This window comes from Triturus cristatus, chromosome 1_2 (genome assembly GCF_964204655.1).
Source record: "Triturus cristatus chromosome 1_2, aTriCri1.1, whole genome shotgun sequence".
Taxonomy (NCBI): Eukaryota; Metazoa; Chordata; class Amphibia; order Caudata; family Salamandridae; genus Triturus; species Triturus cristatus.
In genome coordinates this window covers 825,126,304-825,153,471 of record NC_140580.1, presented here as the reverse complement: position 1 = coordinate 825,153,471, position 27,168 = coordinate 825,126,304, and the positions used below count along the sequence as shown (strand labels likewise).

Here is a 27,168-nt window from a genome sequence, read left to right as displayed (position 1 = left end):
AATTTAGGACCACAAACAGTCCTTGAATCACAATTGTTTGTGGACTAAATGACACAGATTTTGTTAACTATTAACCCTTTTTACCTCACCTGACGCATTTGTAATTGTTAATTACTGAACGGATTTACACCAAAATAAGTAAAGGCACTTTCCTGATAAAGTCCCAGTTTCATGCCAAATTTGCTGTTATCACATTCAACGCACTCTCTCTAGCAGAGAGCAAATGGCCTTACTTTCAAAGCTATTTTGAGGTTGCAAAGGCTCCCTTTTGCAAAATTGGAGATTTTGCAACTGCAGAATAGCTTTTGGATATGTTCAAAACCGAAATTGCAATTTGATAACTTGTTGCCGAATTGCAAAACAGATTTGCAACTACATACCGAATCGCAAATTGAAAGTAGCGTATTTAAGGCACCCCTTCCAATTTGTGATTTCTAATGGTATGTACGACTGGTTTGCAACAGCAATCATAAATCAGTGATAGGTTGCTGAATGGCAAATGGGAAAAGAGATCCCTTAGGGACTCTTTCACCTTTGTTGCAAAACACATTTTTTAAGAGTAGGCTGTGGTCCCTGGGAAATTCAGAACCTTTTTTTCCCTTTTCTAAACACATTTCATTTTTCTTTTAGGAAATTAAATTAAAGATTGCTGTGATTAAAAACAAACACAGACATGGTGCACTCCTGACCCCAGTAGGTCGCCATTCCTGAGATGGCAGCCACTTTGTAGTGGGTTGCAATTTACAAGCTATCTCATGCATATTATTAATGAGCTAGGTCAAACGGGAAACGGCCACTACAACGCGGCCGTTTCCACGCCTAACCATAACCACGCATGCATAACAACGAATGCGTGGTTACAACGAAAAGCCTTTACCATGTATACCTTTACTACGAAATATGTAGTAAAGGCATGTGTGCTAAAGTTAAAAGAAAAAAAAAAAGGGGTTGGGGCTCTCCCCCCCACAAAAAAGCATGGGATTAAAAAAGAGGGCTGGGGGGGGCAAAAGACAAAATAAAATATAAAAAAACCGCACCTGATTCCGTCATTTAAAGAGGGATGTGGAGGCAATCCACGTCATTAGAGGAATCGGAAGGACACTTCCGCTTCCTCTTAATGACGTGGAACGTCACCAAGGAAGATCGAGGAGAGGAGAGGTAAGGGGGAATGAGGGGGCGGTGTCGCGCAGGGGTAAATTTAGAGGGGAGATTTTTAGTGCGATATCCTGTACCAAGAAAATGCCATTAACATGCATAATTTAACAACGAAAATCGTTGAAAAAATATGCGTGTTAAAGGCATTTTCATGGTAAAGGATATGCGAGGTGATGGCATTCGCGTTGTAACGCATGCGTGGTAAAGGCATGCGTTACAATGGTATGTGTTGTAAAGTCATACATTCAGGTCAAATTACAACCTTTATGAATCAGAATATTGAGAACTAACATGTTTGAACATATGTTGGTTCACAAAAAAACAACCTATTCTGTAAAGGTTGGTGTGCAACTTGCAACCACTTTTAGTTAATGCATTGTATGAACCTAATCTCAAAGTTTCCTATAAGCCTTAAACAGGGAACATATGCTTGTTTTGACAACTCCTTTGTTCCTAACCCCTTTGACAAATATCTATGAAACTTGACTGAAACCACATACCTTTTTCTTTTGTAAAGTTTAATGCAGATTCACCTAACAAAATAATGTTATTGACAAAACAAAAAACAGCTTTCCAATAGAGACTTTAACCTAACCATACTACAGACTCTAACTGGTTTTCACCTCACGTGCACTGATTTCATGCCTCACTAGCACTGCTGGTCTTTCTAAGAAGTGCAATGGAGCTCCATCCATTGAACCAGAGCAGCCTGTATGTGGCCATTCATTGATAGAAAACATTCTTATGTGTGCTTGGTGGGCAGGTGTAAATCATGTTTAACAAGGTAAGAGTGTCCCTTCACGCAGGTGCAAAAAAGATCCTTTTCCTGTGTATCCAAAAGACCAGCTTCCTCTGCGTTCAGCCTGATAACACAGAACCTCAGGGCAGGCAATTTTCATTAATTGGTCAGGATTTGCAAGTAATTTTTAGATGAGAAATATGTTTGTACTTGTCTTCAGTGGTCTCATTTTACCTACCTGTTAATGGTTAAATAAAGGCGGGCTGAGCTATAGTTCACTGTGGAGTCTTTGATTATTCCTGCAAGTCATCTCTCCATGGGGAATCAATAATATAATTATGCATCAAAGATGATTACTCTCAGAATAATGTCTGTAGCTGGTACCCGACAAGAGTATAAGCGTAGGTTTTCATGCTTCATCTAGCACCTATACTTCTTTCTCCTCTCGCTGGGCTTCTGCGGAAGGACCATGACACTTTTATATGTGGGGTGGTGGTTTTTTAGCCATAGTTGCTTTCTTGGTCCTCGTTGTTTCTCAATTAGTTGAACATCTTTGTCTTGTAGCTGTACTAAACTTGCTATCACAATTTTATTTCATGAAATTCAATGAATGCATACCTCCTGCACAATCTGATAGGCATGAGATTGTCTCTCAACTTAAAATGTTTGAATCCATTGTCACAGACCTCTCTGTACAATCAGAGTGCTGATCAGGGAAACAGCTATGTTGAGCATACTCCCACCAGCAAAGGAAGCTGAAACCCCTAATAGATCACCTGTGATACCATAATGCACAGTCCTTTCACATAAAAATGAGAAAATGAATGCATGTTCCCCATCAATACCAAGTCAAGTCCTACACTGACCAAGCTTGGTAAGGCCCTTCTAGGACTATTGGTCCCTGACAACGTGGTGTTGTGTACCATTAAACTGTTTATGTTGTCAATTGCATAAGAAATCAGACTTGGAGCCGGCTTTTTACATGACATATTTGACTTTGACCAAGAACTTATCCTTTGGCTAAGCCATTCAAGTAGGCTTACATTCAGGTGTGACTGCTGCAATCTTACCACGTGTTCAAGATGGTGAAGGATGAGAGGTCATATTTTTATACTCCCAGAGTCATGCTGTGGTGAGTGGAAATTGAGTTTAAACTCAAAACCCCTTCTTCGGGTTCTTTCAGGCCACTGGTAACCCAATAACTCCTTGGCACGCTCAGTCGTGTATTGGATGAATGGACGATTCACGGTCTTTTGACCCTGAGTTCTTCCATGGGATCTGTGACTCCTATTGTCACATTTTCAGAGAGTTTCTACAATGAAACATTTCGTCACTGCAAACCAGCAAGGCAACTTTTCAAACATTGTTTGCAGTACAGTTGGTGGCCAAGTTAGGTAAATCTAGGAAGTGGAAAAGAATATGCTTTTCAGCCAAATTTCCACCCAAAAGATTGAGTACGATGATATGTACCAATGGTTGCAACAATGCTGATGTTTGAGGGAGGTACTTTCACTCTCTTGCAGAAGTGTCGATACTGATTATTTGCAGAAGCAGTATAATGCATACAAAGACACTTACAATACTTCCATACTAATTGATTGGTCCAGCATAGTTACTGACCAGATAGACTGGAACACTGAATGTCATGAACATGCACAAGTAATATAGGCATTTCAAGCACTCATTGCTGGAATCAAAATCGGTTGTAGAATTATCTAACCATGTTTGTTGCTAAAACATCTTTCTTTTGACTTGTTTTATTAGTGCAGAGAGGAACAGGAGGAGGTTCAGTAGAGTGATCATGTTATTCCCACTTACCCGGTTATTTGAGGTGTGTGGTTTAAAAACATAATATAGTGACATTTGAGACTTATTATAGCCAGTGAGCTTCACATAAATGAATATACTCTAAGTTCCTCAAATTCATGGAAAACATAACTATTGACTACATTAACATAGGAATAGCTGATAGCCAATATAAATCTTTACATGAAGAAAGCCATCACCAAAAAATCTAGTACTCAACTCCCTAACCAAGGAACCTTTATAATAAATGTGTTTTCCTATTGCTACTTTTATTTTGGGTGGTAAACCTCCAGAACTTCTGAATCAACCCAAATCCAATATGCATGTCTACATCACGTTTGGTCTATCTCCCAATTTGTGGTTATAGATTTCATTTATTTTTTTCCGATATAAAAGCTTTCCCCGTAATGTGGTAGAGATGTTCATATAATGCTGCTTTATCAACTAAGGGGCCGATTTCGATGTTGTTAGGAATAACATTTCTGCAAAAAAGATAGTCCTTCAACAAATCATAATATCCCTTTACCTAATAAGCACTCTGGAACTGTAGTTGACCCATGTTTGGGTTGCATTTAAAACTGCAGGTTTGCAAGACATATGCAGTATTTTTACGAATAAATATCTCTGCGCTCTGTAGAACAGATGTCTCCCTGTACTAGTTGCTGATGTTGTAGCCAAACTATTCTGTTCCACTTACCTTCATCATGCAGACCAATCAAGGCCCCATCACCATCCTGATACCTAGAGCTCGTCATGACTTGAACGTCATGATTTGAGCATTACGCATGACACTTCATCCGTACCACCATCGTCTCTCCTTCAAAAGCACAGCAGCTGTCATCACTTTGACAGGAGAGGGAAGCTTTGACTCACCTTTATCAGCTCTTTCTGAGTTTTTAATAGTGAACCAATCTCCTACCATTACGTCCACACCTCTGGTTTCAGTTTTAGAGTCATAGTATTATTTAGTTACTGCATGATTAGCAACTCTCTCCCTCAGATTCTTCTGCAAGTTAGGTGTGTAACTTCTTGCTTTTGAACTACACTTCAAGCAGACAGCATTTAACATTCTTTCTTTCTTCAAAAGTACAAAAGGAGAAACTCCCATAGTACACTGTGGAGTAGTGATATAACCCCACGTTTTTCCTTAAATAAAACTTCCTTGGTAAATGTGTTGTGTGTACGCCTTCTTTGAAAAACTGGTTATCGATTTAAACAAGACCATTGTATGCAGGAATATACAGTGCCGTCAGCAGATGTTTGACATCATGTAATTTCTCCTCACAATATCTTCAGAAATTAAATGAGTATATTTCTCAGTGATTTAAGCCTTAGGCAAATCTTACCCCACAATATTTGTGAGAATTCGATCACATTATCTCTGGTAGATGCTCTAACAAATGAAAAATGCAACCATTTTGAGTTATAATGTACAATGACAATCCAGTGCCGGTTGTATGACATTACAACACAAACATTTACAACGCATGCCTTTACAACGCAGTTTTTATATCGCAACATCCATTACAATGTATGATTTTACAATGCATGCCATCACAACGCATTTTTCGAAACTACACTTACAACTCATTCCATTACAACGCATACCATTACAACGACTACTATTACAACGCATATTACTTTTAGAGCAACAGTAGGGTAAGTGTTGGATAGTGTAGGGGTAAAAATTACTATTCCCACTTCAGTGAGTGCAAAGTAGGGTAAGTGTTGGATAGTGTAGTGGTACAAATTACTATTCCCACTCGAGTAAGTGCAACAGTAGGGTAAGTGTTGGATAGTGTAGGGTTAAAAATTACTATTCCCCCATTAATTACCTTATAATGCGTTGTAATGGCATGTGTTGTAGTGACATGCGTTATAATGATATATGTTGAAGTGACATGCATTGTAATGGCTGCGTTGTAATGGCATGCAATGTAAAGGATGTTGCGGTGTAATGACTGTGTTGTAAAGGTAGTGCGTTGTAATGACTGCGTTGTAAAGGTTGTTTCCCTCCAGTGCCTCATGCCTGCAGAGAGCAAATTGAAAGGCCTTGAGCGGTCCAGAGCAGGTTTTTCCCAGGGCTCCAAAGATAACGGAATTGGATGTAATGGCTTCCTCTCAGTCTTCCAATGCTTGTTAAATCAGAAGCCCACCTTGCCGTCACGCACATATTCAATGGTGCTGTAATGAGAGTGTATTTACTTTAGTAACTTAAAGAGAGAGAACGTTTTGTTCTTTGCTGTAACTCACTAACTCAAATACGCTCATAAACCACTACTGCTAGCATCTACTGTAATCACATATTTGTCATCGGACTCAAATGGTTTCAAAGCGAGTGTGTTATTTATTAAACCCTTCACTCTGTTAAATGCTTCATGACAAAGTGGCCAATTCAAACTTACACCCTTTACAATGCCTTCAATGGTTGTACAACTATAGTATTCCCCTTACAAAAATGTGGCATATTATTCATTCAGACCTAAGAAGAAGTGTAGTGCATCTTTACCAACAGGCTGAGAAGCATTGTTGATTGCTTGTACTAAGCTAAACTTTGATTGACTATCAATGGACATATTTAGAGTGCCCTAGGTATTCAACACCCTCAGTAAAGAACGTGCATTTCGCTTTGCTAAGGTCATGCCTCTATCTCTCTAAATTGATAAAACCAGGTTTAAGCAGCAGCGGCCCGTGGAGGGAGTTCCGTGGGGCGGAAAGGCAGGGCGGGGGAGGGGCAGGGTGGCGGGGTACTAAAAACCGGAATATGGATAATTGGAGGTAAGTACACAATTAAATAAATAAAACTAATTTGGTAGCGCGCGCTGCATCGCATGTTGTGATCCAGGGCGCGCAACGATATTCGTTTTATTCATTTAATTGTTTACTTACCTCCAATTATCCATATTTCGGTTTTTAGTACCCCCCACCCTGCCCCTCCCCCGCCCCGCCCTTCCGCCCCACGGAACTCCCTCCACGGGCCGCGGCTGGGTTTAAGCCTATCATTATGTACTTCTGACTTGGTGGCGTAAATGAGGATGTCATCTTGGATACATTTGAGCCCCTCCAAACAAGACATCCATTATTTTTTTTAATATGCTAGTAGCAGATGCTAACCCAAATGGTATAAGTATTTATACTCCCTGACATATCACAAAAATAGTAAATCTATAGACTCTTCATTCAATGGTACCTGGTAGTAAGTTGAGTGTAAAACTATGATGAAAAAATATTTTGCCTCCTCCGGATTGACTAACATAATCATTAATGGGCAGTCTACAATGATGATCTTTTTAAGTGTGCAGAGGTCAGCACACACACCTATGTCCCCAAGTCTTTACAGACACCGATTCTGATGAGTTAGTGGGTTGGATGATACCATCATTAACAAATGTGCCCAGACGTTTCTTAAGCTGTTTACACATAGTTCTAGGAAGAGGAAAATATTCGGGAATCTATTGTGAAATACTTTTGAGTAACTGTTTAGTATTGCTTAAATACTACCGCCTTTCTATTCCACATTCAATACTGACATTTCTCCCAAAACAATTGTTTTTCATAACCTATCTCAAAGGTTTCCCAACTTGGCTCTGTCTTGCCATCCCAGAATGTCTTTCAGTTTGACTGAAGCATATATCGTGGTGGTAATATGTCTACCAATTTCTTCAAAGATGCTCTCAAAATAGTCAATGAGTTAAATGTTATATTCCTCCAAATGCTTTGGGATTAATATCTGTGGTTGTTAAATATAAATTGCTGTACATATTTAAGAAGGTGAAAAGTAACAAAATTGTTATTGATGACCCAAAATTAGTCATTATATTTAGGGAAACATTCCCTATGTGTACCCTACGCAGGCGTCCTTGTATGAATCAATTCAAAGACGTACTCTTGGCAGTTTCAGCAGCGAGCACCAACCTACTTACTCTACATTTACATCCCGCGTTCACCCGTCTCAACATGAATAACCCTGACAGTGTTATTTAAGCCCCCCCTGGACTGTTTGAAAGTGCCCTGTTCCTTTATAGTAATTTTAACATTTAAAAGTAGCTGGACAACTAACACTCTTGCTGATGTGTGATTATGAACATCTGTAACAAAACATGTCATTATGTTGCTGTAGCACAGTCTGTCTTCAGAGTTGACTAAGCACACAGGTTCAGTTTCCAGGACGCTGCTAACATGGAAGCCTCATTATCCTCATCAGCTGCTAGAGCCTTAAATGACAAGGTAGATCAATCTTTGTCTTTTGCCATGGCCGAAACGCCCCTCAAACTAGGAGTTCTGCAGATCAATGGACTGAGTTGTATCTTCTTGGAGAAACAATTGAACACAAATGTGTCTCTTAAGTAAACTCCAAAATTAGTTTCAAATTTGTAATTGGCAGCTGAAATGCTCAAATCTGTGCTATATATAGTTTCATGACTGCTGTGTTTTCTTTTGAAAACATTATGCCATTCGAGAATGAAGCTCTTCTCCTTGAAGTACTGTTTCTCTATGTGTACAACATACTCACAGTATTCATCTCATTGTTGAAATGTGTTTTTAGGGCTCAATCTCAGGGTGATTATCAAAAGCTTGCTTGTCTGCGTCCCCAAAGTGATTGAAAAAATGGGCTTTTCTCATTTCTGCGTCATTATTTCTAGCATCAATTGCTACCAAACGATTTTCAAATCGTCTTAGCCGCTGCTTCCATTTCATGAGTGGGCTTCCTGGATTTTCCAGTAAGGGAGGGGGCCGCATTACTGTCTCCATAATACCATACTGCTGGAAGCAATGAGTTGACGCTGCTCATTAAATTTTAAATCCACTTCAAATTCCTCTTTACATCATAAAATGAATCAAGAATCCATTTCCTCTTTATTTTTTAGTCTGTGTGTAAAAGTTACAACTAGAGTCGTTTTATTTATTAATGCCATCTTGTATTACTTGCAAATGTACCTCATGAATTGAGGAAGGTCTATTTATATTTCCTTTTAGAAACCTTTGTACTTGCAACCTTAATGGTTGCCGGGTGCAGCATCTTCAAGCGCATCCGCTGTGTTAACCCTTGGTAAAGCCTTTCAAACGAATCAAGATGGCCACCTAGCACAATGACGTCTTACACGCTTGTGCGGCATGGCAAGAGGATGCTGGCCTGGGTACACTTTCCACGTTGCAGATAAAGTCTGATATGCACACATGGCTAGTGATGCTGGAATGCTTGTGTTACTTAACAGCTGGTTGTGATGTCACATACCTCAATATCAGGCCTCAATTGCACTGCATTAGTTTCAGGTGGGTTCTTGCTATGGGTTCCTGGTGTTGGTAGTAGAAGAGAACCAAAGGTGTGCACTGCCCTCGAAAGGCATCCAACATCCACAGGAGCTAATTGGTAGTCACATGGCCCACCTTCACTGTTCTGCAGTGCACTGAACATCAGCCTGTAGAGGGAGGAGCCACAAGCAGAAGCAGGCACATAGGTGCACAAAGAGACATAGTTAATTACAGATGAAGCCCACAATGAGACACAGGACCTCAGCAACTAGTAACTGATTGGAATGCATCAGTCAGAGTTCTCTGGACCTGTCAATTCCCTGGACCACAAGCATGAGAAGGAATGTTCCATGAACAAACATGGAAGAAAATATAACGCAAGATGTAAGGCCCATTTACAGAAATGACTGTGCTTGTAAGGTTTGTTAACAGAAATGACAGTGGCACATTTCTCACAATACCCAGTTAATTCAGCAAATGATAAGGAGTGGAATCCTAGCTGAGCTGTATGTTCATTGCTACTCAAATATTTGCATTGCTTGTCTAAATAGAAATTTCAAAGCTGTCACGGCTCATTCGCGTTGACCTTTTTTTGCTGTGAAGTCTCTCATCATCTGTAAACAATTTGTTAGGATTTCTACCTGAATCACATAGCAATAGCATGAGCAATTATACCTGTGAGACTTCAAACCTTAATTATAACGAACTCTTTGCTGGAAATGAAGCTACTTTGACACCTGTTAATTTCTGGTTTATGTCAGCACCTTGTACAAAACAGCAGTGCATATGTTCTAGCTAGCACTTTCTCTACTGGTCTTTAGAGAGTTCTTATCGTTAACAGTAGATTTTAAATTTGTATTATATCTTTTTGCTGATACACTGAACCGATGAATGATTTTAAAATTCTATCTTTTATTACGGCTGTCACAAATAGTAAAATTGGTAAGGTTTTAATTAACTAAACAATAACCTTTACCTACCTACCGAACTGTGAGTGCACTCATATATTTGCAAGAAAATGCAGATGCACACTGTCTATGGTTATACCATCCATCAAATTGCAGCATTTTCACGTGAAAATAATGTCTCCTGCATTACATTGAGTTAAACACTACTGTTTAAACAGCAATAGTGAATATATATTTACCATGATGATGTCGTGGAGGGCAATATGATGGTTGCAGTATTATTGTAGCTCAATATTGTTGACTGGTCCGTAAAAGCTGTACCAACTCACAAACTGTTGTTCAGGATATGTAGCAATTGTGATTCCTAATGTGTACTGCATTTCTCCTCTTTGTTGTAATCTGTATGGTCGATTCACTGTGTTTAATAAAAAAAATATATAAAAAAAAATATTGTTGACTGGTGAAATTGTCATACAACCAGTCCATATGATAGTTTCAGAGATCCTTTGAAAACAACTCAGTGATGAAAAATCACAACCTCATGTAGATGTTTAAAAATCTGTTAACCCTAGACTTGTCCAAAGTAAATATTTTCAGTTACAACACTGATGCCAGCCAATGCAGGTAGTTTAAGGTTCTCTACAGCTAACCTTAAAAATATTAATCACCCTCTGCTAATTCTTCTCATGGGGCAACCCAAACATTTGGAACTACCTCCTTCTGGATCTGCAAGTGGCCCCTTTGCAGAATGTGTCCATAAAGGATTTGGGAAAACACTTGATCCCTCTTTACTTCTCCCATCTTCCTTCCCACGCTCTCACCTCTCACCTATGATACACTTTAGTGTGTCCTTCTATTAGCTTTGTTTTTTCATCTGATTCATCTGACTGGAAATATCCCTTCTTTTCCCAATTACCCAATTATCTAACTCTGTCTTGCCTATATCATGTGCCAGTGAATACAGCCATGTATGATCTGACTATCCATTATGTCTATATTACTGCAATTTAATTATCTCTTAAAGTATAATATTCTGACTCTGGCATTACTATTATACTTGTATGCATTTGTCTTGATTTAATGTTTTGACGCCAATTGCTCCTGTTGTTCACTTTCTGATCATTTATTGACCTCCTAAAATTGTAGAACTGCCTGACAGCTTTTGAGCATGGTTCATTTAATAGAAAACTAAAAACAAATTGTTTATTTGGCCTGTTTTTTCATATTTCATATCTGCATCACCAAGTAAGGAAAATAGCAAATGTGTGCTCAAATATCATTTTATCCCCAAAGACTTACAAAACTCCATCTAGAGTTCTTTTTAATGTTTAACCCAATTTAATACTGCTTTTACTGTTCAATCCAGCTTACAACTGCCTTTTGATCAACCTTAGAACAAGAAGAGGCAAGACAGACTAGATAAACTTTGACATAGGACCTTAAAGTTGCACATGGATGCCTTCAGGGGATGCATTATTCCATGGAACTGCCTCAATGGCTAGGGTCCAGCTAAGGTCAAAATTAAACTCCCAAAATTTAACATAAAAATGCATTACTAAAAGTAACATTTCTCCAAAAATAAAACGGAAGAAAACATAAAATAATAATATAAAATGTAAATACATTCTTAAAAATGTAATAAATAAAAATAAATTTTAAGCACTAAAACAAATACACTTAAAAAAACAAATAACACTCAACAATCGAATAAAATTTAAATACACATATGCTGGCAGAAATAACACCCCAAAAACATAAATAAAATAAATATAATTTAAAAACAAAGAAAATAATCATTCCAATTTTAACTCAAATATTATACTCAATTTTAAAAATATATAAATATTTTTCCATGCATAAAACACATAAATCAAAGAAAGTACAATTTACTACTCAAAGTCCAACCTAAGGAGCAGCAAGGAAAGGATTTTACTTTGAAGGGGTCTGATTTATTATTCCCACTCCAAACTGAGCATCATTAGTAAACGTGTTGGACTTTGGAGGGTTCTGATTTACTGTTCCAGCTCCAAACAGACCAATAGTAAGAAACTATTTGGGCTTTGGATGGTTCAAATATCTTTATTGCTTGATTCATGAAAACTGTTGCAATATAATGCACAATAAAACACATTATAAAACACATAAAACATTCACATCCAAAACGTCTTCAAAAATAAATGCATTGCAAAATGTTCCATCTTTAAATCCATTTAAAATAACACATTCAAAACGTATAAACCTCTTGTTCATAGATAAGTTAAAAACAGTTGAGAGAGGGACCCTTCCACTTACCCTGCTACTCGATATTGTTGGCCCTTTGAAACATATGTGCACTAAGGCCTGGCAGCTAATGCACAGGGTTTAAGGTACATAAGGCAATATGGGAGATAAAGTGCACATGCTCATAATAGGTTTCCAAGGTGGACGCAAAACAACCATTCTAATCCACCTTCCATTGGATCAGAAAGAAAAATGTCATTAAAGTGCTTGCGTCTTCCCCAACATGTGCACCTCCTCACCCCCCCCCCAACAAAGTGCATAGGACAGAGTAAGGACTCAACTGCAATTGTTGCAGTCAAGTGGCATAGGGAAATGTGGGAGTTAAAGTGCACATGCACATTACAATTTATGTGTTGCGCAAAGAAAATGCGTTCTAATAGGCCTTCCTTGAAATCAAGATCAGGTGTATCTTAAAATGCTATGCCTTCCCTAAACATGGTACCACTACTTCCCGTACAAGATGCATTGAACAGTGTGAGGTTTTAAGTGCAAGTGCGACAGTTAAGGTGCATAGGGCAATATGGAAGTTAAATTGCTAATGCTCTTTGCCAGATCTAGAATGGCTACAAGGCACATTTTTCAATAGTCCTTCCTAAAGGTCAAAAGCAAAAAGAATCTTATACTGCTTGTGCCTACCCGAATTCCCCTGCGAAATGGTCACCTATGCCAGCTAAAATTGAGCTTAAGGGACCCTTTGGGATTATAGAATCTAAGTCTTCAATAGTGCTACAGGTCACTAAACAGGCCAAGCCAAATGCTTAAACCTGTACCCGCCTCCACTGCTTCTGCAAGATCTTTAGCCTCAGCCCTTTTCCCAAACCTCTGAAGAAATCTCACTAATGCAGTGTTCAGCTTGGGATCAGTTGGTTCAAAACAGGCCATCACCACCTCCCTGCATGACCTTATTCCTCATTCTTTCAATTTCCTGTGCAAAACCACATGCCTTTCCCCTTAACAGAAATGCACAAGCACAGTACATGAAGAATGTCCTCCGGCCCTTGTTCACATAGCCAGCAGATCTCTTGCCCTTCCCTTCCCTTCCATGGAAGGCAATGTCTTAAAACAGGTAGAAACCCCAACCTATATTTCAGGAACTGTTCCTTAACCTGATTACTATAGGATTCACTTAAGTAGCATTGGCATGGTATAACTGGGGGGTTTCTTCCATCCATGGCTATGTTTAGGCAGACTGGTTTTTTCCTGAACCACTGATAACAGCTGAGTGTTAGATTTAGCCCGTTTAATGAACTCCGAGTGGCTTAGAGGTGAATCCCAGGTGCTAAATAGACCAAGGGTGCTAATGGCCAGATGCAGGTAGTCTCATACCACAGAGTTCAGAGTGTCTTCCATTTCGGGCCAGAGAAGATAGCCCAGGGAACCTTCCGGTGCCAGTTTTAGACTGTGGCAGCAATTCGTGAAAGCCGCCTTCCGAGCCAATGATTGTTTGGCAATACCAAACTCCAACCTAATTTGGGCCAGTGATGTATTTGATGGTAATTGGAAGATTGCCCTGTATACTTTAAGTGTCATTTTATCCAAAATGATACTGTCCCTTCCCCTCAGGGCCTCATTTCCATAGGTAAGTGATGGGATGACTTTTGCTTGAGCCACCTGCAAGATCAACATGAGCATTGACCCTTTCAACTTATTATATAGGAACCTTAGACTGAAACCCAATACATTACCTTTCTTTCTCATTTCATCCAGTTGATCACTGTACCTTCCATTCAAGTTTAAATAAACCCCATTGTACTTGAAGGATGTCAACAATTCTATTTTTTTGAAACCCAAAAACCAAGAGTGCTTCTGAGTCCTTTTGCCTTGAACTGCTAATATTTAGTTCTTCTTCCTATTAATAGTCAGACCATTACTTGCTGAGTAGACCAAGGTTGCATGAAAAAGATGCTGCAGTCCAACCTTAGTTCTGCAAATGAGGACTAAATCATCCGCATAAAGTAGGTGTGAGAGCTGAAGACCCCCCTAGTTTGGGAGCGTGGTCATTAACTGCATTTAAAACAGGTGAAAGATCCGATAAAAACAAATTATACAAAGTTGGGGCCAGCACACAGCCCTACTTCAGGCCTTGAATTGTTTTAACTACCCTTGACAAGTGGGAGCCATCTTCTAGTTTAACTCTTGACCCATGTATCCGTGTGCAGTAATTCCAGAGCCCTTAGCAAGCCATCTGGAAAGTTCCAGTTGGTCAGTTTCCTCCAAAGCCTCCCCCGGTCGATCCTGTCAAATGGCTGACTTATAATCTATAAAGCACAAATAAACTGGATCGTTGTTTGTCATTGCAGAGCCATTCAACAGCGAGAGAGCCATGATGTTAATTTAGGTCCCTGTATGTTTGGTAAAGCCTGTTTGGTTTAGTGGTATGATGGTGTTCCCCTCCGCCCAGTGCTGCAGTTCTTCAAGTAATAGCCCTGCAACTTGTTCAGCATTATTGTATATTAAAGCCACCAAGTGATTATTCCCAGGGTCTCCTTTGTCTCCTCTCTTGAAAATAGGTGAAAGAGTTAGATGAGCTGCCCAGAATGGTGAGTCATCCTTATAGATTCCTGGCAGGATTCCGTTTGGGCCTGGAGCTCCTTCTCTTTGTTCCTTAGCAATTTGCCTCTGGATGATACATTTGGTAATAGTGCACACAGGTGGTTTATGAACCCTTTCCCAGTGTGGCGGAGGCAACAATTTGAATAACTCTGGGTCTTCTGAGTGAATACTTGTATATTCTACCTGCTTCTCAGGATTAAAGTGACTGAACAGGAGGTCACACCAAGTTGGCTGCAAGATATTAGAGGTTACCACTCTTGGGAAAGTCCTGCTAATTCCATTCACAGTCCGCCAAAAACTAGTGGAGTTGTTTTTCCTAATATCTTACAGCAATTTTCCCCAGAAAGAGTCACAGCACTCCCTTTGAACTCTTTTCAGTTCTTTCCTCGCATTCCTGAGATTATAAAGGATCTCTGAGTCCTTTGGGGTCTTTTTAAGAGCCTGCCAAAGTTGATTTACTTTCTTATTAGCACTCCTGATCAAAAGGTTACACCCCCACACCTGATGACCGTCCTTGTAATCATAATGTTACCTGTTGCCCAGAACTGGTTTAGCATATTGATTTACAAAATTTGCTGTGAACCTTTCCCAGTTTGTCAAGGTTTTTCTCCCGCCGTCTTCGTAGATGACACTACTTGCTTGGCTCCATGCACCACGGCGGATGCTCCTGGGAAGCAGCAGTGGGCCAGTGGAAGGGGAAGAGAAGGAAGAGGGTAAAAAAAAAATCACTTACCAGCTGGCCAGCCGCCACCTCTTCTCCTCCATCCTCTTCCTGGCTTTTTTTGTGGAAACAGGAAGCACCCAGGCTCCCCATAGCCAATTACAATGCTACAATGCAGCATTGTGATTGGTCTGAGCGCCGTGGTTCGGTTGTCTCAGGGAGATTTCACAGTTTGTCCAGAACAGGGAAGCAATGGCAATCTTGGCCAACACCCTGTGACAGAGCTGCAGGTAAGTGTGTGTTTTTTTTCTCCAATGAATGTTTGGTGCGTGCTTGTGTGTACGTATGAATGTTTGGTAATGAGTGTTGTGAATGGTTGTGTTTGTGTGGGGCATTTGTGAATGCATGGCTGTGAGTGTGTATGTGTATGTGTGCGTTTGCCTGTGTTTCCCGTGCTCCCCCCCTCCTAAACTTACCAGTCGCCACTGTTGAAAACGAACCTATAGGAAAGTTAAAAAAGCTAAAATGAGACAGTTTACTGGCAAGTTCATCCCTGGGTTAACTGATGGATGGGTTTTTACAGCACAAGGCCCTATACCAAGCTGAAACATTTGTGGATGAGGTGGTGCCCAATTTAGCTAGAACGCTGTATCTACAGTTTAGACATGGGGCACTACCCCTGCGTGCTTTATCTCATAAATGAAGCGATACCAAAGGGGATGATGGACGGAGCGTTTGAGCAAATCAAACACTCACCCCCAGTCAACTGATCTGGGTTTAATACATCATCATTCTTTAGCTCACTCCACTACCCCAGTTCAGACATGGCCATATGCAAATCAGTCTGACCCTGTGCCTCATGGGAACAGTCCAGCCCGAACTGCCAAGCCATGTCTTCCCTGGACCGGAAACAAGCATCCTGGGACCGGTTTCGGGTTCATAACCCTCATCAGCCAGGCTATCTTGAATCCAGTGGCAATGTGAGCAAGGGACCCACGTCTGGGCATACCCTGCCAACTTAGGGCGAACAAAGCGACACCAAAGGGGATGATGGACGGAGCGTTTGAGCAAATCAAACACTCACCCCCAGTCAACTGATCTGGGTTTAATCCTTCATCATTCTTTAGCTCACTCCACCACCCCAGTTCAGACATGGCCATATGCAAATCAGTCTGACCCTGTGCCTCATGGGAACAGTCCAGCCCGAACTGCCAAGCCATGTCTCTCATAAATGGGCATTTTATCTCAGTAGAGATAACCTGGTATGTCCGACATGTGCTAGGTGTACGGAAACTGTGGTCAAAATAGATTATACCTATCTGTAGGAATATGGGGATTGTCTGGCATAAGGAAGCTTTGTGAAAATACTACAAACTGAAGCAAGCCATTATATTGTATTCACAGTGCCAAAATACTTGTTTTCATTATGGTGTATCAGGAAGAAGTTTACTTTAACCGCTTCAGTTGACAACAACACATAGGATCACAAAATATATCTTCAGTGAAAAGGCATGTGCATTTTTCGAGACACGAACAAAAACTTGATTCCAATATTTGGGCAGTAATGTCTGGACAAAAAAGCATTGTCTGGACATGCATGGCGATATGGTCTTTTAAAACTGCCTAACGGAGAAAACATTCTCTACATATCATTAACTATACATGTGGATAGTTTTTTGAAGTTGTGTTCATTTGATAGGCTTTTTAATGTTCTTAATATTTTAATCAATGATCATAGAGAATGATAATTTTATTTGGACTTTTATAATGTTTTGTACTTTAAATGTCTTAATCTGTTTTATGTTGTTCATGGCATTAAGCCGAAATAAAGATTGCCTAACGGTAAATAAAAGGTATTTAACAATTTTACAGAATGACCAATTATTTATACAGTTTGCCACCAAAGTATTTTAAATAGTATACATATTCAATAAGCGAATTAATGATTACAAAAATAATGAATGGATTTAAATATATATATTTAAAATAGTTCCCACAATACACCCATACAAACACAAGAAACCACCCAAAAATTCCAAATTACGTTAAAGTCTAAATCTTCATTCTGTATAAAAGAAACACAACATCATACTTATTCTGTAAAAACAAAAATGCACATGTACAAATGCATCAGTTAATAAAATAAGTACTCAAGTTAATCAATTGAAATGTAATACATTAATGATGAAAATGATAAAATTATGTACAATATATGTTTAGAAACACCTCCCTGCTCCTCTACAATCCCAGCAACCCACCAATAAATGAAATATAAATGCTCAAATATATTACGAAACCCAAAATTAACAAACTTTACCAAATATAATTATAAATACCATAAAGAAATAATAATTTGTAATGCTAACATGTTTAAAGCATTACAAAAACAATCAAAACAGATCATATATGCAACAGTATATAAATACTTTAATATTTTAAAAGGTAAAAAATACTATATTCTTACCTGTGATATTATGTCCCACAATGTTATTGTCATCAAGCTACATTTTGAATTATATTAAAGTACTATATTTTTTTAACATTATTAAGGTGGAACACCACGTCTGCATGCTCAATTAAGGTGCATGTATTTTCTAAACATTAGAGTGAAATCTGAAAGATACAAATTAAAGACTTGGACACAGCATTTGTGCTAAATGTCATATTTCTAGAGTTTTTTTTACCTTTCCTCCCTGCCTCAACTCAAGCCTTTAGGGTTGGATGCAGGAATACCACTCATTTTATAACCCACCATAGGGGAAAATATAATTTCTTACACTAAGTTTTGGAAAAGTGTAAGTACATTCTCTGCATTCACTCCATACATATAAAAGCTTCTTTTCTTTAATAAAGGACAAGATCCACTGTTGAAACATTTTTTCAAAATTTGATATGCAGTAAGGACCAATCGTCCAATAGATACCACTCAACTAGGTGCCTCAATAGTACCGCAAAACAAATCTTCATGAGGTGAATGAACCAAATGCATCACAAAAAATGGTGATCATATTCTTTTCCTGTCCAGCGGTTCCAGAATATGCGAGGGATTTACCAAAAAATCAAGGCGGCAGCTGGAAAACCAGCTCAGCTGTTGCACCATATTTGGCTAAATACAAGCAGAGGGTTATTTAGAATATATAGTCAGTAAAGAAGGAGTTGCAGTCCTCTTTAAGCAGCCTAAATTGACATATTTATCAGCTTAAGAAATAGAGAGTTCCTATGTCTCACCAGTGAGCATGAGCTGGCGTGAGTACTCGGACTGGAGACCTCACAATCTGTTCTTTTGAATCAAACCATCAACTAATTGGTGCCCCTAATTTATTTTCCCTGAGTAACAAAAGCAGCATTTAAATGTTATTAACAGTTTCTCTCTTGACTATTAGCCTGCTGCCATATAGTTGGATTTTAATTTAACTGATTTTGCAGTTTTCATCTTTCTACAAAAACACTGGGAAGCTCAGTGTAATGAGAACTGTTTTTGAGATTACAACTTCATCATTTGGTGCTTCCGCTGTTGTACTGCAAAAAGAGCAAAGAGCTTAAATGGCCAGTGACTGAAAAAGCACTCTCAATTGTAAGCCAGACCTTTTAGAATTGCCAATGCTTGTTTTTGAGAAGCCCAAGAGCCATTTTTCTTTTCATCTGTTTTAATGTGCTAGTTTTAAACAACCTGAGTTTCAACCATACTGGGATATTGAGAAGCTGCAAAGTTGATGACTTTGTCAATGGTAGAGAACACTTATTTAATGATCAATCTGATCATTAGAAATGGGTTTATGAGAGACTGTACAATGTCAAATTAAATGTAAAAGGCAGATATTTGTGATATCGAGCGATTGGAATGTGTTCGCACTAGTTACAGAGAAGACAAAATAATGTAAGTTCATTTTTGTCAACAGCGTACTCCAAAAATGCTGGCTGCAGAAGAATGAAAGAGAACATCTGGTGGAAATGCGATTGTTAGAGGTAAGGGGAAACATGTTGCACAAAGCTGAACAATAGGTGATCTCAATGTTCATGAATTTGTCTTGATGGTACTCTAAGCCACCCAGTGCATGACAGCAGTGTGACAGCTGGAGATTTGAGTTCAGAGTCTAAAGGAGATAAAGGAGAAGAATATTTAAGTCTCATAGGCATAAAGGGAAAAGAGAGGGAGGCGATATCTCTCAGTGAGTTGTAGAGTAAGAAAAGTAATGAGCCTCAGTGTAAGACTTAGAGGATACCTTTGGAAGATGGGAGGAAGAGGACTGCATAAGCATTGTAAGACAGAAAAGGAATGATTGCGCAGGTAGGAGTAGAGCCACTTGAGGATACGTGTTGCCAGTGACTGTTATGCAGAATGGAACACTCTAAAATATAGAAATGAAATGAAAAGTTGAGGAGGTTAAGTACCTCTAAATGATTGTTGTGATAGGCTGAGTTAATGACGTTAGAGATGTGGGAGAGGACAGCCATGATTGTTTGTAGGGATTCTTTAAATGGGCATGTATTGTGAGGTGCTGAGAACTTGTACTTCTTTAATTTTAAAGAGAGAGTAATTGCCCTTGTCAGGAGAGGTGTAATATTTCTAATTTGAGGATGCCAGCATTTCTCTAAAGCATAGTGAGTACCTACATTTTTGCATTCAATTTTCAAGCATAAAAGCCAGACCGGAGCGGGTTGAACCGACTGTGAGAGGATAGGTAAAGACTAACATTGTTATATACAAGACGATCCAGCTCTTTATAGAAAAATAATAGTTAGGAGGAAGATTGGGTGGTGGATGGAGAGCAAAGGTCATCTTTCAGTTTTTCAGGAGTGGCAGTAACACTGCAGATTAGAAACATTGTGAATGAATGTGAGTGGCTAGGAATTTGGGCACAGTATGTGTAGCTAACCTCCATCACAAATGGGGAACAACTAATTAATACTAAGTAATAAGACAATAATGGACTATGGATCTTGAAAAGAACTCTGTCCTCTAGTGACCATACAGGTTTGTGGCCAACTACTGTTCATGACATAAAGAATCTGGGATTCATTAGTAATCATAATATATCATTCCAGGGGATATGGATACATGAAGCAGCCCCCGCATGGTGCGGCGTCCTTAGCGCGCATTAGTGGGATGGGCCCAGACATAGGCTTCGTTAGCCGGTCTCTAATTCAGAGAATAGGCGGGGACAATAACACTGTAAGCCTGTAAGCTCCGCTGACTCTAAAAGCAGCGTCTGTACACTGTGGTTCAAGGGCTCATATCTACTGTAATTCCAACGGTGAAAATGTATGCAATGTCTTTTTTTTTTTTTACTACAAATGCCAATAAAAAGAGTTTAAAAAAAAAAATCATAATATATCATTCAGGTGCCAAGGTAATGTGGTAGCTTCCATCTGTATGTATCATTTGGAAATGCAAAAACATTCTCTCTTAACACTGGACCGTATTGGCAGAAATAATTGAAGTTAGAAGAGATTCTACTAAGTTGCTCTATAGGGGCCTAATAACATATTTTGTAATAAGATCCTAATGATTCAGAGAGAGGCTAGTCAGCAAATTCCTTCAACAGAAGGGTTTGACCATACGTCCCTTTTGCAGACTGTAGCCGGGGCTCTATTTGAAGACTACAGTATGAAACCCCTTGTACAAATGCTAAATCTCTCCACCATTCTAATCCTTCTATGACCTCCATACTGACTGTCACCTGTTACAGGAAGAAATGGAGGGGATGCAAGGTCTTAATAGCCTTATCCTTTCATTGTGAAATAACACATTTTCTAATTTTCAAGTGTTTCTGACAGCTGCCACTGGGCCACCAATATTCAATCATCTGGTAACCCCACCATAATCAGAGTGGGGCTATGTTCACTGATTTCCATGCTACTGATTTCCCTATTGGGCATAGATGGGAAGGGAAAACAAACAATGCTTCCATCCATGGGGAGAAATTTTTCTGCATGTCATGACCTTCAGTAGCGGCTCGCAGGAAGCAGGGTGGAGGTGCGGGAAGGACAAAATACAAAAAATAAAATACCACTTACCTCGTCCGTGGGTCGCGTCTCTCCTCCGCTTCTCTGGCGAGTCCAGAAAGCACACAGCCTCCCCTAAGCCAATCGAAATGTTGCAATGCAGCATTGTGATTGGTTCCGCTGCGCCAATCGCAACACTGCAATGCAGCGTTAAGATTAGTCTGAGAGCCATGGTTCGGCGCTCAGACAGGGACAGCGAGCCAGTGGATTTTCACCACCAAGTTGTGCATTACAGCCTGGTGGGGAACATGCAAAGTGTTCATGACTGTTTGGCCGGCCCAAGACGACCGGCCTAACCGTCATGCGCACTTAAAGTGTGCAAACCACTCCTCCCCCTGTGCTACCAACCCCGCCCACCCTGACCGAGCCCTGAACCAACAAAAAATAAAATGATAATAACAATGTTATTATCATTTTATTTTTTCTGCTCTGAGAGCAGTGTGATGATGCTCCTCCACCTTAGCGAAGGAGCTGCCCCTGATGGCCTTTGATTATTTGTGTTTTTCTCACAAACACATTACAGCTTTTGAAATGTGTTTGAGAAAAACAAAAAATTAAAATACTGAATGGGGAAAAAAACTGGATCATGATTGGCAAACAGCTGTTCTTGTGATGTGGCAAATGCACTGTATGCACAGAGAACCCCTCAAAGGAGACGACGATCTCCAAATATGGCGGTCTGGCATCCTTAAAGAAAAGTGTGGTACTGTTTAGAGTTGAATTATGAAAAAACTGGGTGGCTGATAGCAGAGTTTCAACTAGCTGACGCTCAGGGACAGATATCACAACTGTCTAGGCTCTGAGTGCTATGGGGAGTAGAATCTAAGACTGTAAACAAAGCGGTCAAAATCCTTGCCTTATTGTAAAAGATAGAAATGGAATGTCAGCATCTTATTGCAGAGTCAAGGGTGGTATTGACTCATAGGTCTAGTGAAACCACTGAAAGACATTGGCTTGAGTGGAGAAGATTGATGCTGTAAAAATTAAAAAATCCTAACTTCAGTTGGCTATTCACATTCAAAATATTTTTAAATGTGATGGTGATTAACAACTGCATGTTACATGGAGGAAAAATGGGTATGCACGATGCCGAGTGACAGATTTTAGAAACAAAACACTCAATCAAGTTAAGCACCTCTACATAGGTGAATTTTCTTTTTTTTTTTTATATCTTTATTCAGATTTTTTCCACAATTATCGCCCCGCCCCCCACCCTCCGGAGTCAGACAAATATACAAACAAATTCCTTATACACATTACATAATAATCAGCAAAAGCATTCTTATTCATCATACATTTGGTTAATTTACAGAAAAATGTATAGCAGTTAGCTTTGAGCTAGGTTCCATTGTATAAGAGGAGTCCAAATCCTCAACCCCCTTTTGCACCGTAGCTTTCCCTTCCGCTTATAGATGGCAACCTCCAAATTAGACATGGCTAATAGCCTGGCTAACCACTGTTGGAAAGATGGTGCTATGGGATCTAACCATGCCGAGGCTATACATAATCTTAAAACCGCCATCGCAATAAAAATAAACTCGTGGCCAATACCAGGGCTGTCCGGGTCGTTGACCCCTAATAGGATTACTTCCCAGGGTAGAGCTGTCTCTCTATGCAAAACAGTAGTCAAACATTTCTCTATGTCTTGTTTTAACATTGTTAATCCGGGGCAAGTGGCAAAGATATGAATAGAATCAGCATTAAACATCATGCATCTGGGGCAGCAGGTTCCCTTGCCACTCCCCCACTTGGCTATTTTGTCTGGCGTGTAATATAAGAAGAAGCAGGTTTTGTAAAACTGTGCCTGAAGTTTGGTAGACATGAGTATGGTTTGAGAAAGAAGATAGGCATAATTAAATCCATCTGCAGATATTTCTAACTTGTCCAGCCACTTCTGTGAGATTTTCTCTAAATCATCCGGAAACATTGCGATGAGAAAGGAGTAAACTCCCCCTATAGTGTGGTTCCTGGTGTGTATGACTGTCTCCACTAAGGATGTTTTTCACCCAATACCCCCCCCCCCCCCAAATTACGTGTAAGAAAATCCCTGATTTGTAGAAATTTAAGAAAGTCCCGCCAATCCAAGTGATACTCATTTTTCAAAGCTTCAAAAGATTTAATCCCGGATGGGGAGAAGAGGCATCCTACCTGTATTATTCATGCCTTGTTCCATCTGTTTATGCAATTGTCTCTAAAGATGGTTCCCGAAAGAATTGGATTATCCATTATGGGGGTATACTGAGAAATTTGCCCTAAACCTAACATTTTCCTCACTGCCTTCCAAACCTTAAACCCACTGTAGAGTGTTTTAAATTTGACCTTCTTGTGATAACTGTCATGCAGATGTCTTCATAAATACCATCTGCTTTTGTTACCAAGAATTACTTGGAAAATAGACAGTGTATTGCCCTCACACATTTCCTCAGCCCCCATATTTTGTAGTAGCTCACTGCTATAGAGTAGCAACGATGCCCAATAATAAGCTTTTAAATTAGGGAGAGCTAGACCTCCTCTATCCTTGGGGAGAGTGAGAAATTTATAAGCACGCCAGGGTTGCGAATATGCCCAAATGAAACTAGAGAACGTGCGTTCCATTGACTTAAACCAGTGACTGTCGAATTCGAGGCAAATTGCTCTAAACAAATACAGAATTTTAGGGAAATACACCATCTTGACTGCATTCACTCTTCCAATAATAGACAGATGAAGATTGTATAAACGGCGCGAAAAGAAATGGTGTATGAAGTTAACGAACAAATGGGTCATCAGCTAGCCGTGCGAATGCGACAACAAACCACATCCAATCTGTTACGCGAAATATATGATCCCGTTGAGGGCCAATTATCCGATCCAGAACTTATTAGAGATGCTTTGTGGCGGTTCTATCGAGATCTGTACACGGAAGAAGGAAGGGGTGGCTTAACCGAGGTTGATAGATATCTAGACTGCGGCGTTTATGATAGGCTTGCTGAGGAGATCAGACTATGTTGGAGGAATCTCCTAGATGAAATCGTAATCACCATTAAAAATCTCCCGAAGGGGAAAGCTACCGGATTGGATAGTATCCCTTCCGAGTTTTACTTAACGTTTCTAGAGCAAATTAAAAATATTTTATTAGAACTAATTATACGTATTTTTAAAGGCGGCCAACCTCCAAATTCTTGGTCTAGGGCAAAAATAGTTATTTTCCCTAAAATGAATAAACCTCCAGAGCAGCTAGGCTCATACCGCCCTATTACCCTCATCAATGTAGATTCAAAAATATATATTCAAAAATCCTGGCTAATAGGGTTGCCCCTATTGTCCACAAAGTGATTGCTAAGTGCCAACATGGTTTTGTGCCAGGGAGGTCAACTATTAATCACATTCAGAGAGTGATTACCCTATTTGACGGTACAGAGGTTGCGGAGACCCTATGGCATTGATCCTTTCTTGATGCCGAGAAGGCTTTCGATAGGGTCTCCTGGCAATTTCTTTGGAACTCTATGTCTAATGTTGGGATCAAGGAAGGTTTTATACAGGCAGTACAAAAATTATATATCAACCCCAGAGCAGTGGTATTGGTGAATGGAAGCTTAACCAAAGAATTAACAATCTCCCGAGGAACACGCCAGGGCTACCCATGCTCACCATTGCTTTTTGCAATTTACATAGATCCCTTTATCCGTAGACCAGAAAGGAATAGGGAAATAATACCTATTGTGTTACAAGAATATCCAACCAAAATATTGGCATACGCCGATGATATAGCCATTGTTACTGCTGATCCTATTACAGCTATGTCTGGTATTGAGAGTGAAGCTAGCAATTTTGGATTAGTTTCCAGCATGCGCTCAATCGAGGGAAGACACAGATTGTTTTGAATAAAAAAAGCAAGATGGATGATCCTCAGGTGGTGGAAAAAGCTACATACTTGGGAATCGCCATCTGCTTTAATCTTGATAATATGGTAGACATAAACCTAAAACCAATTTTGGGCTACATAGGTGAATTTTCTGGTGTGTTCAATAGAGAAGGTTTTGGGAGGATCGCTTCCACCAGTCCAATGGGGAGGAGGGATAAGGAGTGGGGGGAAATAGGTATGAATGGGGTAACAGAAGAGGGGTGGTGTGGGGTGGGGTTAGAGTGGGTGGGGGAGGAATGGCACAAAAGAAGAAAATTAAATGTTCCAGCATAATGAATTTTGACAGTTTTGACAGTTAATTGTATTTCAGATTGCAAGAACTGTGGTTAATTAGGTGGAACATTAGGATCTTTTATATATATATATATCGTCTCATGCTGCCAGAATGCAAGAATAGTCGCACTCAGGATATGCAGTTTACGGAGTAATTAGTATTTAATGACTTGACGTGTTTTTGACAGCACGGTCTGTGTCAAAAAGTCATACAATGACCCAGAAGTAGCAGTGATCTTTGAAACTTTTCCTGAGTGGTAGTAAACATAGAAACACTGTGCATGTTAATAGTCTGTCTTGGAATTCAGAAAACAGACTTAAAACTTTTTCATTTCATTGCAACATAATAATCTGACAATTAGTGAAAATGAAAATTAAATGCAGTGCAACATTCAATAAAAATTCATGTGGGAATTGAGAAGAAAAGAAAAAAGGAAGCGCAATCCAAAATGCCAGGTGGCAGATTAAGCTAGTGCTACAACTTGCTAGACAACTCTAGAGCGCTGCGTGTTGTGTGCTGTGGGCTTCGATTTAAAACAATTCTAGTGAGTAACATGAGATAAGCTCCCATTAAATCAAATGGCCAGGCCAGAGTCTGATGTTGAAACCAGGGAAATGTCCGAAAAGGGAGACACTGGGTTAGACCCGCTCCGGGCCAAATTGAAAAACAAAGTTTGACGGTTTCACAGAGAGAAGGGGGGAGGGGAGTGGCAGACCAGCATTGGTCAGTAGAGCAGCCGCTCTGTAGACGTGGTCGGCTATGGTGCATAGAGGAGTATTGGTTCGGGTTCAGGCCATTGGTCCCGCCATGGGAAGTTTACGATTTTCGGTATTCACAAAAGGCTCCTAATTGTGTTTGTGAACCTAAAGGTACCCCCACACTCCTGTAGATGTTGCACGAAGGGTGTTTTAGTAGATTAGCATGACTTTGGGCCTGATTTAGATCTAGGCAGATGGATTACTCTGTCACAACTGTAACGGATATCCTGTCTGCCAAAATATAAATCCCATTACATCCTATGGGAATTATATTTCAGCAGATGGGATAACCATCACAGTAGTGACAGAGTAACCCATCCGCCAAGATCTAAATCAGATCCTTTATCTAAATGTTGTCTGGCACTTTAATATGTGTTTTCACACCAAGGAAGATTTTCCACCTAAAATTGATGTTGCACCGAAATATATTTTGCATTGAAATCTGGATTGTTGTATGTAGAAATGTTTCCACACTGTGGAGACTATTACACCAATAGTCATTTTGCACCTAAATGTTTTTGTTCCTAATTATGAGTTCTTCTCCTAACAAACATACCATATTTAATGAGTTTCTTTTTAGCCGCCCATGGCGTTTTAACAGATTTATGTGAAAAGTGTGCTTTTAAATTGCCCTATTTGAATTTCCAATTTTATTGTGGTGAGACCTCTTACCCCTGTATCCATTGAAAAGAGATCTGGTTCATTCGCTTTGATCAGTGCAATCTAGGGCCATAATTATATTATGTATGTTTATATTTGTGCCATGGATATAATGTAACTTCAGTAATGTCAATTATTGTGATGTGATCGTGGTTAATGCCTAATGACATAACTTGCTGGGAAAATTCAGGGTCAAAGGTCATATGATGTC

At 39.6% G+C, this 27,168-nt stretch overlaps 1 protein-coding gene across 1 annotated transcript in view; it reads left to right on the top strand.

Annotated features, from left to right (window-relative positions):
• Positions 1–27,168, top strand: part of GPR153 (G protein-coupled receptor 153) — a 561,014-nt gene that overhangs the window by 75,577 nt on the left and 458,269 nt on the right. Inside the window, exon 2 of the mRNA XM_085608887.1 lies at positions 19,255–19,321. The gene's annotated coding sequence lies outside the window, so the exon portion shown is untranslated. The remainder of the gene's footprint in view (positions 1–19,254; positions 19,322–27,168) is intronic.